Below are 8,326 nucleotides of genomic sequence, written 5' to 3' on the forward strand. Positions count from 1 at the left end.
GTTTACTTCGATTGATTTTTGAGAGTGTCATATGTTTTCGCGATGTCTGACCCGGAAACGGAAAATTTCATTAAAATGAAGATACAGTGATGGTTTCTACAATTATGATGTGCCCATTAGCTGTTTATATAAGAAACTATATACTTTTCTTTAAATAGAAATTTATTTCATTTTTTTTATGCTAATTTAAAGAATTATTATATGTCAACACGACGAGTTTTCGGAGACATTCAGTGTATCCATGTAAAAATGAACAAAACAAGATTTATGTTGGTCAGCTGTTATGTTTAAACACCAGCTATTCGCCAGTTGTTATTTTTTAATGGTTTAATTTATTAAAGCTTATGTATCTACAAAAGCAGTGCATTAAAGCATTATGCTTAGCATACATCTTAGTCCAAATAATTGTACGTTGATAAATGTTAGCTTCAGTCTTCAGAGACGGTTTTTATTTGGCGACTCTAAGCGTCCATGTCCCACCTGTTGTTTTCCTAGCCAAGAATGACAGAGCCCAGCACTAAGTTTATTGAGCGGAAAGATAAAGGGCACCTGCTAGGTAGTTTAAATTGGTGATGCTTTGTTGACAGATCAATATGAATTAGCAACCCCTGCATTGGAAAAATGTCTTCCGAACTTGTTAATATTCTGAATTTTATATAGCAGGGCCAAATGCCCCCGCACCCCAGAGACTCTATATAAGGCCCAATCTCCGCTAAATTTGGCGTTATGACTAAACTATCGCGATCACCCGGCCCTGCGGGGGCACCTGGAAAATAAAAACACAGCCCTTTTCCCCGGCTATCCCCGGTATACCCTGGGGGGGCGAGGTTACAATTGACTGGTGCATTAAGTGTAATAAGAGAAAGGTATTGTCTAAAAATAATTCAAGTGTAACCTTTGTGGTTTAATTTAACAATGCATTGTTGTTAAGCTTTGCATAATTGTAGTCTGTGTTGGTCTGTGTTAGTCAAGTTTCGTTTTATTGCAATTTTATGCTTTTTTGTGCAAAATATATTTGCACTTACATGGTAAAATATGAATATAAACCTTTATTACCTATTTCAAACATAAAATTCTTCTCGAAATAAAATTTCAATACGTTTCAAAAACCCCCTGTTTTTGCACAAACCCATTTAGACGTTAGGTATTGGAAGAATCCTGTATAACACGTCTATTTTTTTAGACTAGCATACAATCATGCTTGTAGCTAACAACCATGCATGAACTTCATCAAACACGTGATTACAAGAGCCGTCGTACCAACACAAACTAGTAATACTATGAAGTCTCACCATATATTTAGAGAAGTCGCCCCGCATATGGATTATATACGGTAGTACATATTATTTCTGTCAAATTTTACAATATTTATTGGCTATCTTTTTTAAAGGTATTTTATTGATTAAGAATTTATGATGGTAAATTAATATAAAGTCTATATGACAAGCTACTTATATGAATCTACCCATACCGCCTATATAATACATATGTGGGGCGACCTGTCCGTATATTGCACGACTCTGCACGACTCGTATTGGTGCGAGTTTGTGTTGGTACGACTTCTGTTAGCAAACTTATAGCCCTCTGAAAAATAAACTACAATATGATTTGAATAGGTTTTCAAGACAACCAAACCCTACCGACAAAGAATCCTGACCCGATTATGTTTTTTTTATGTCAGGTGACTGTGAATGCAAAATTATTCTGTTTAGGGTACAGTGACTAATCTTAACTTTCTAATGTTAATGTTTAAGTCAAGTGTGGTCATTAGGAATTAAAACAATCAAAATCAAAAATAATATAGATCTATATGTCCAAAATTTACTGTCGCTTATGCTCAGAAGTTGTATGTGAACTGATGTGATGTTAAACACTTATCTTTAAGATACATGGTTGTTTTGCAGTCAGATTTATTGTTAATGTAGCAGAAGTCCAAAACAATATCATATTTAACGGCGTACATTTTGTTTAATTTCATCTTTATAAAAAAACTCCAAATACGATTGAATGTTACCAAGTAGAAATGAATGTAAGTGATAATGTGCCATATAAACATTTGCATTCACATATTCTAGTGGAGGCATAATTAATTATTTTATTGCAGACAAAGTTTTTTTCTTGGCCAATTCTTACCTGATTTCTATCAAATGTTTTTTCATAAATAGGACAATCTAAAGGAAAATATTGTCGCAGAATTGGGGAAAATACATACTCACCTATTTTACATGTATAACAGGACATAACTTTGTTGGCAGAAAGTTATAGTTCAGGCCCCAGCATAAGGTGTTAACCAATGATTTTTTAGCTTGACTATTCAAAGAATAAGGAGAGCTATCATAGTCACCCGAGCGTCGGCAGCAGCGTCGGCGTAACCACTTATATCAAAGTTTGTGTACCACCTCAAATATTTTCAAAGACCATTGAGGTAACTTTATCAAGCATTTTGAGAAAATTATGCCCCTTTTTCTTCATAGAATTTATGTTAAAGATTACGTACCACCTCAAATATTTTCAAAGTCCATTGACATCTGGCTTTGAAACTTTGCATGCTTGTTACATGTTTTGTTTACAATTAAAATTACTAGAAAGTTTTTATTTGCCGTCAGTGCAATTGGTAAACTCCAAGGTTGCTCTGTTAAATTGTATTGAATTGTCCCCTGGTTTGAGAAAGCATAAGTGATTGAAGATTTTTGTTGTCTATGATACGCTTGAAATATGGTGTGTTTTTCTTAACTAGGAGTTGCAAAGTGTTATAATATTGGTTGTCAGTGGGTGTGCTATAAAGAACTTCCAGTAAACTTGCCTCAAGTTTTATGAGACAAAACTGGTTGAAGTGCCTAGCTTAAATGAAATTTTATACCAGAGATATTTAAGAAATAGTTTTATATGTGTTGTTCAAGGGTAATAACTTGTCCTCAATTGGAGGTGTTTGTGCTAGAATTGTCCTCAGTTGGAGGTCATTCACACTGCACTGTATTCAGTAGTTTTTTTTCCATGTTAAATACCATAATGTATAGTCTTGTTCTGTTTTTGATGCTTCTGTCACTTTCAGTGATGTGATGTTTTTGTATTGCAGCTGGTCAGTGCCATGATGTGAATACTGATGATGTGGATGCTGATGATGTGGATGATGATAATGTGGATGCCTCCGGATTGAAATAGGTACTTTAATCTTTCTTATAATATAAGATGAATGGGTGCCTGTTATTGGAGTAAAATTGCAATTATTTTTTGTTCTAGTATAAGCCTAGAGGAATATAGTTTTTTTCTTAACTAGAAGTTGCAGTGTTTTGATATTGGTCTTCAGTGGGGTTTCTATCAAATACTTTCAGTAGAGGTCCCTCCTATCTTATGAGACAGAACTGTTTGAAGTGCCTAGAGTTAAAGGAATTAGATACTAGAGACTTATATGAAATAGTTTTATGTGTTGTCCAAGGGTATTAACTTGTCCTCAATTGGAGGTGTTTGTGCTAGAATTGTCCTCAGTTGGAGGTCATTCACACTGCACTGTATTCAGTAGTTTTTCATCCATGATAAATACCATAACGTATAATCTTGTTCTGTTTTTGATGCTTTTGTCACTTTTCAGTGATGTGATTTTTTGTATTGCAGCTGGACAGTGCCATGATGTGAATACTGTTGATGCTGATGATGTGGATGCTGATGATGTGGATGATGATGATGTGGATGATGATGATGTGGATGATGATGATGATGTGGATGCCTCCGTTGATCAACCAGGGACTGAAATAGGTACTTTAATCTTTCTTATAATATAAGATGAATGGGTGCCTGTAATTAAAGTAATATTTCAATTATTTTTTGTTCTAATATAAGCCTAGAGGAATATAGTTTTTTTCTTGACTAGAAGTTGCAGTGTTTTGATATTAGTCTTCAGTGGGGTTTCTATCAAATACTTTCAGTAGAGGTCCCTCCTATCTTATGAGACAGAACTGTTTGAAGTGCCTAGAGTTAAAGGAATTAGATACTAGACACTTATACGTAATAGTTTTATGTGTTGTCAAAAGGTATTAACTTGTCCTCAATTGGAGGTGTTTGTGCTAGAATTGTCCTCAGTTGGAGGTCATTCACACTGCACTGTATTCAGTAGTTTTTCATCCATTGTAAATACCATAATGTATAGTCTTGTTTTGTGTTTGATGCTTCTGTCACTTTTCAGTGATGTGATGTTTTTGTATTGCAGCTGGACAGTGCCATGATGTGAATACTGATGATACTGATGATGTGGATGCTGATGATGTGGATACCTCCGTTGATCAACCAGGGACTGAAATAGGTACACTTATTTTCTTATAATATGAGATGAATTTGTGCCTGATATTTGAGCAAAATTGCAAAAAAAAATTGTTTTATAATAAGCCTTGGAATACAGTTTTTAGCTCGATTATTCGAAGAATTAGGAGGGCTATACTACTCACCCCAGCGTCAGCGTCCGGTTAGAAATTGCAATTTAGGGCAAGTTGGGATTTTCACTTAGAAGTCCAATGCATTCATTCAATTGACTTAATACTTAACATAGTTGTTCATGACCATCAAACAATGAGGTTAGATAACTCAATATTATCCTTTTTACAAATTATGACCCCTGATTGACTATTGAACTTCGGTTTAAGATTTAGGACAGGTTGGGATATTTATTAATAACTTCTATACCCTTTGTTCAATTGACTTAATACTTCACACAGTTGTTCAGGACCATCACTCCTTTGAGGTTACATAACTCCATATTATCCTTAATACAAGTTATGGCCCCTGATTGACTTGGGTTAAACTTTTAGGGCAGGTTAAAGTTTTAGGGCAAGTTGGGATTTTCACTTATTAGTCCAATACTCTTCATTCAATTGACTTAATACTTCACACAATTGTTTATGACCGTCACACAATGAGGTTACATAACCCCATATTATCCTTAATACAAGTTATGGCCCCTGATTGACTTAGGTTAAAGTTTTAGGGCAGGTTAAAGTTAAAGGGCAGGTTAAAGTTGTAGGGCAAGTTGGGATTTTAATAAGAAAACGTCTATACCCTTCATTCAATGCCCTTAATACTTTGCATAATTATTGACGACCATCTTAGAACAAGGAACATAACTCCATTTTAACCCTTAATACAAATTATGGGAATGATTTTTTTTTTCAATTTTTCTTTTTATATCCTTTGAAAGGCACATTTTTATATATATTCTTAACCACATTTTCATAAAGGGAAAACCAGTTATTTGAATGTCGACTTGCGTCATTGTTCGGGCGGCTGGTGGGAGGCAGCGTCAAAGTCACCTTATGAATGGAATAATTTTAGCTAGGTTTGAAATAAATAGACCAAACTTGGTATATAGGAAGAGTTTATAGAGACCTTTTCTGAGATTGTGTTTTGGGCCCCTAGAGTCATGGTCTAGGTCAATGTCACTGTTGCTAAAAATAGAAATATGCTTATACTGAATAACTCAAGTAAAGGTTGACATAGTGTGACCAAACTTGGTATATAGGACAAGTTTATGCAGAGCTTTCATGGATTGACTTCACCCCCCTAGGGTCAATGTCACTGTTACTAAAAATAGATTACTGTGTAACCGAACCTCAACAAGTGGTAGTAAGCCGCAAGGGCGGTTACAAGAACCCTCAGGTTCGACACAGGGCAAAGGCAGGGAGATTGGGTGTGAAGAACAACTGAGATGTTTGCATTTTTTTATACAATCTATTCAAGAATTCAAGTTCATTAATTAAATTCAAATGGAAGTAACACTGTAAAAACCAAACTAACTATGAAACTAATAAATGCCTTAGATATACCTAGCTGCTCAGGCAAGCCATAATGCAACTTTAGGCTGTAAGTTTGAAACAATTCTGTCGAGTGTCAAAAATTGACAAACACAGTATAAAAAAATAAACTCCAAGTAATTTATTTCTAACTGTCAAAAATCAGAGAAATTTAACATCTCAGGTACAATAATCAAGTTTTTAAATTGGAAAACCTATATGAAAAAATGTGAGTGGCCCACAGGGAATCCACGCCTTACCTTACAGAGCCCAAGAAAGTAAAAATGGTGAAGGTACCGTCAGAGGACAGATAACTTACTGAAACTAATTCTGTCGGTCTTTAAGCAGTAAGAAAAACCAATCCAAATAAAAGTAATGAACTTCTGTAGCACAGGAAAATGTAGTAACAGTTATGGTTGACATACTTTGACCAAACTTAATACGTAGGAAGAGTTTATAGAGGACTTCCATTGGATTGTGTTTGGGGCCAATCGAATCAAGGTCACTGCTACTAAAAATAAAAATATGCTTAGTACTGAATATCTCAAGTAAGGGTTGACATAGTGTGACCAAACTTGGTATATAGGACAAGTTTATGCAGAGTTTTCATGGATTGCCTTTCGCCCCCCTTGGGTCAAAGTCACTGTTTCTAAAAATAGATTACTGTTTCAGTTATGGTTGACATACTTTGACCAAACTTAATATGTAGGAAGAGTTTATGGAGGACTTCCATTGGATTGTGTTTGGGGCCCATGGAATCAAGGTCACTGCTACTAAAAATAGAAATATGCTAAGTACCGGTACTGAATATCTCAAGTAAGGGTTGACATAGTGTGACCAAACTTGGAATATAGGACAATATGCAGAGCTTTGATGGATTGCCTTTCAGCCCTCTTGGGTCAAAGTCACTGTTACTAAAAATAGATTACTGTTTCAGTTATGTTTGACATACTGTGACCAAACTTAATATGTAGGAAGAGTTTATGGAGGACTTCCATGGGATTGTGTTTGGGGCCCATGGCATCAAGGTCACTGCTACTAAAGATAGAAGAAAGCAGTTGAAACTGAATCTCTTCTGCCAATCATTAAAAACCTGGTTTTGTCACATCCCGCTTCTTGTTCACTTTTTTAATTTGATTGTTTTATTGTGTTTGATAGGCACATATAACATTGTTATTGTTTTCACTTCTAAGTCAAAGCGGTGTAGTCAAGCGCGCTGTCTTATAACAGCTCTTGTTTCTTAACTAGAAGTTGCAGAAGTTTTTTTTATATTGGTTGTCAGTGGGTTTTCTTTAAAATACTTTCTTTAAACGTGCCTCTTAAAGACTAAATTGTTTGAAGTGCCTAGAGTAGGATGATATTTGAAACAAGAGATATTTATGAAATAGTTTTATGTGTTGTCCAAGGGTATTAACTTGTCCTCAATTGGAGGTGTTTGTGCTAGAATTGTCCTCAGTTGGAGGTCATTCACACTGCACTGTATTCAGTAGTTTTTCTTCTATGGTAAATACCATAATGTATAATCTTGTTCTGTGTTTGATGCTTTTGTCACTTTTCAGTGATGTGATGTTTTTGTATTGCAGCTGGACAGTGCCATGATGTGAATACTGATGATACTGATGATGTGGATGCTGATGATGTGGATGTTGATAATGTTGATGCCTCCGTTGATCAACTAGGGACTGAAATAGGTACACTTATCGTTTTTATAATATAAGATGAACGGGTGCCTGATATTTGATGTTTTCATGTATAGATTTGCCCTTGTTGTAAAAGAATTAGCTTTGGAATGTAGTTTTCATAATGGGTTCAAAGTGATTGGAATGAAGTGTCTTCATTTGGACATCAATGGGTGTTCGACCAAATTCATTGTCTTTTGAGGTGATGACTACATGTAGAAATTTGCTTAACAAATAAGAAATTCAAACCACCAGAGATATTAAAATCAGTTTGACATCATTCAAGTCGTAGGTTGAAGGTCATTTCACAATCTTGGTTGTACATCATTGTATGTAAATAACATTATCATTAACCGAAATGTTTAATATATGTACCTGTATGTGCTTACAATCAGTAAAGCTGAATACTTTTTTCAGTATTATGCTTACCACAGAACATAATCAAAATACCAGAGGTTCAAAAGACAAAATACTATGTCATTTTGTTGCAACATGTCTCTTTTAGCCTAGTTGTGTAGAGATAGTTGTGTGTGTGTGTTTGAGATAAATTATCTCCTGTATTAAAAACACTACACCTTCAATATTTCAGAACCAGTACTGCATTTTAAATAATAGGCATCAAGGAAATTTGAAATACCTGAGATCTCAATACAGGCATGGTGTCTAATAAAAGTAACTGGCCTCCATTGGAGGTGATATTTTTAGAAGTCCTCAGAAAGAGGTTTTGTTAATGTCCATCAATTTCATTCAAATAATACTCGTCGAGAGACACCTGTTTCATTATTATAAATAGCATTAATTGTTAGCGTTAAGAAACATAGCAGACCTATTTGCGTATATAATATATATATTTTTGTCTCCATAGGTCAA

This window comes from Mya arenaria, chromosome 4, assembly GCF_026914265.1.
Source record: "Mya arenaria isolate MELC-2E11 chromosome 4, ASM2691426v1".
NCBI lineage: Eukaryota > Metazoa > Mollusca > Bivalvia > Myida > Myidae > Mya > Mya arenaria.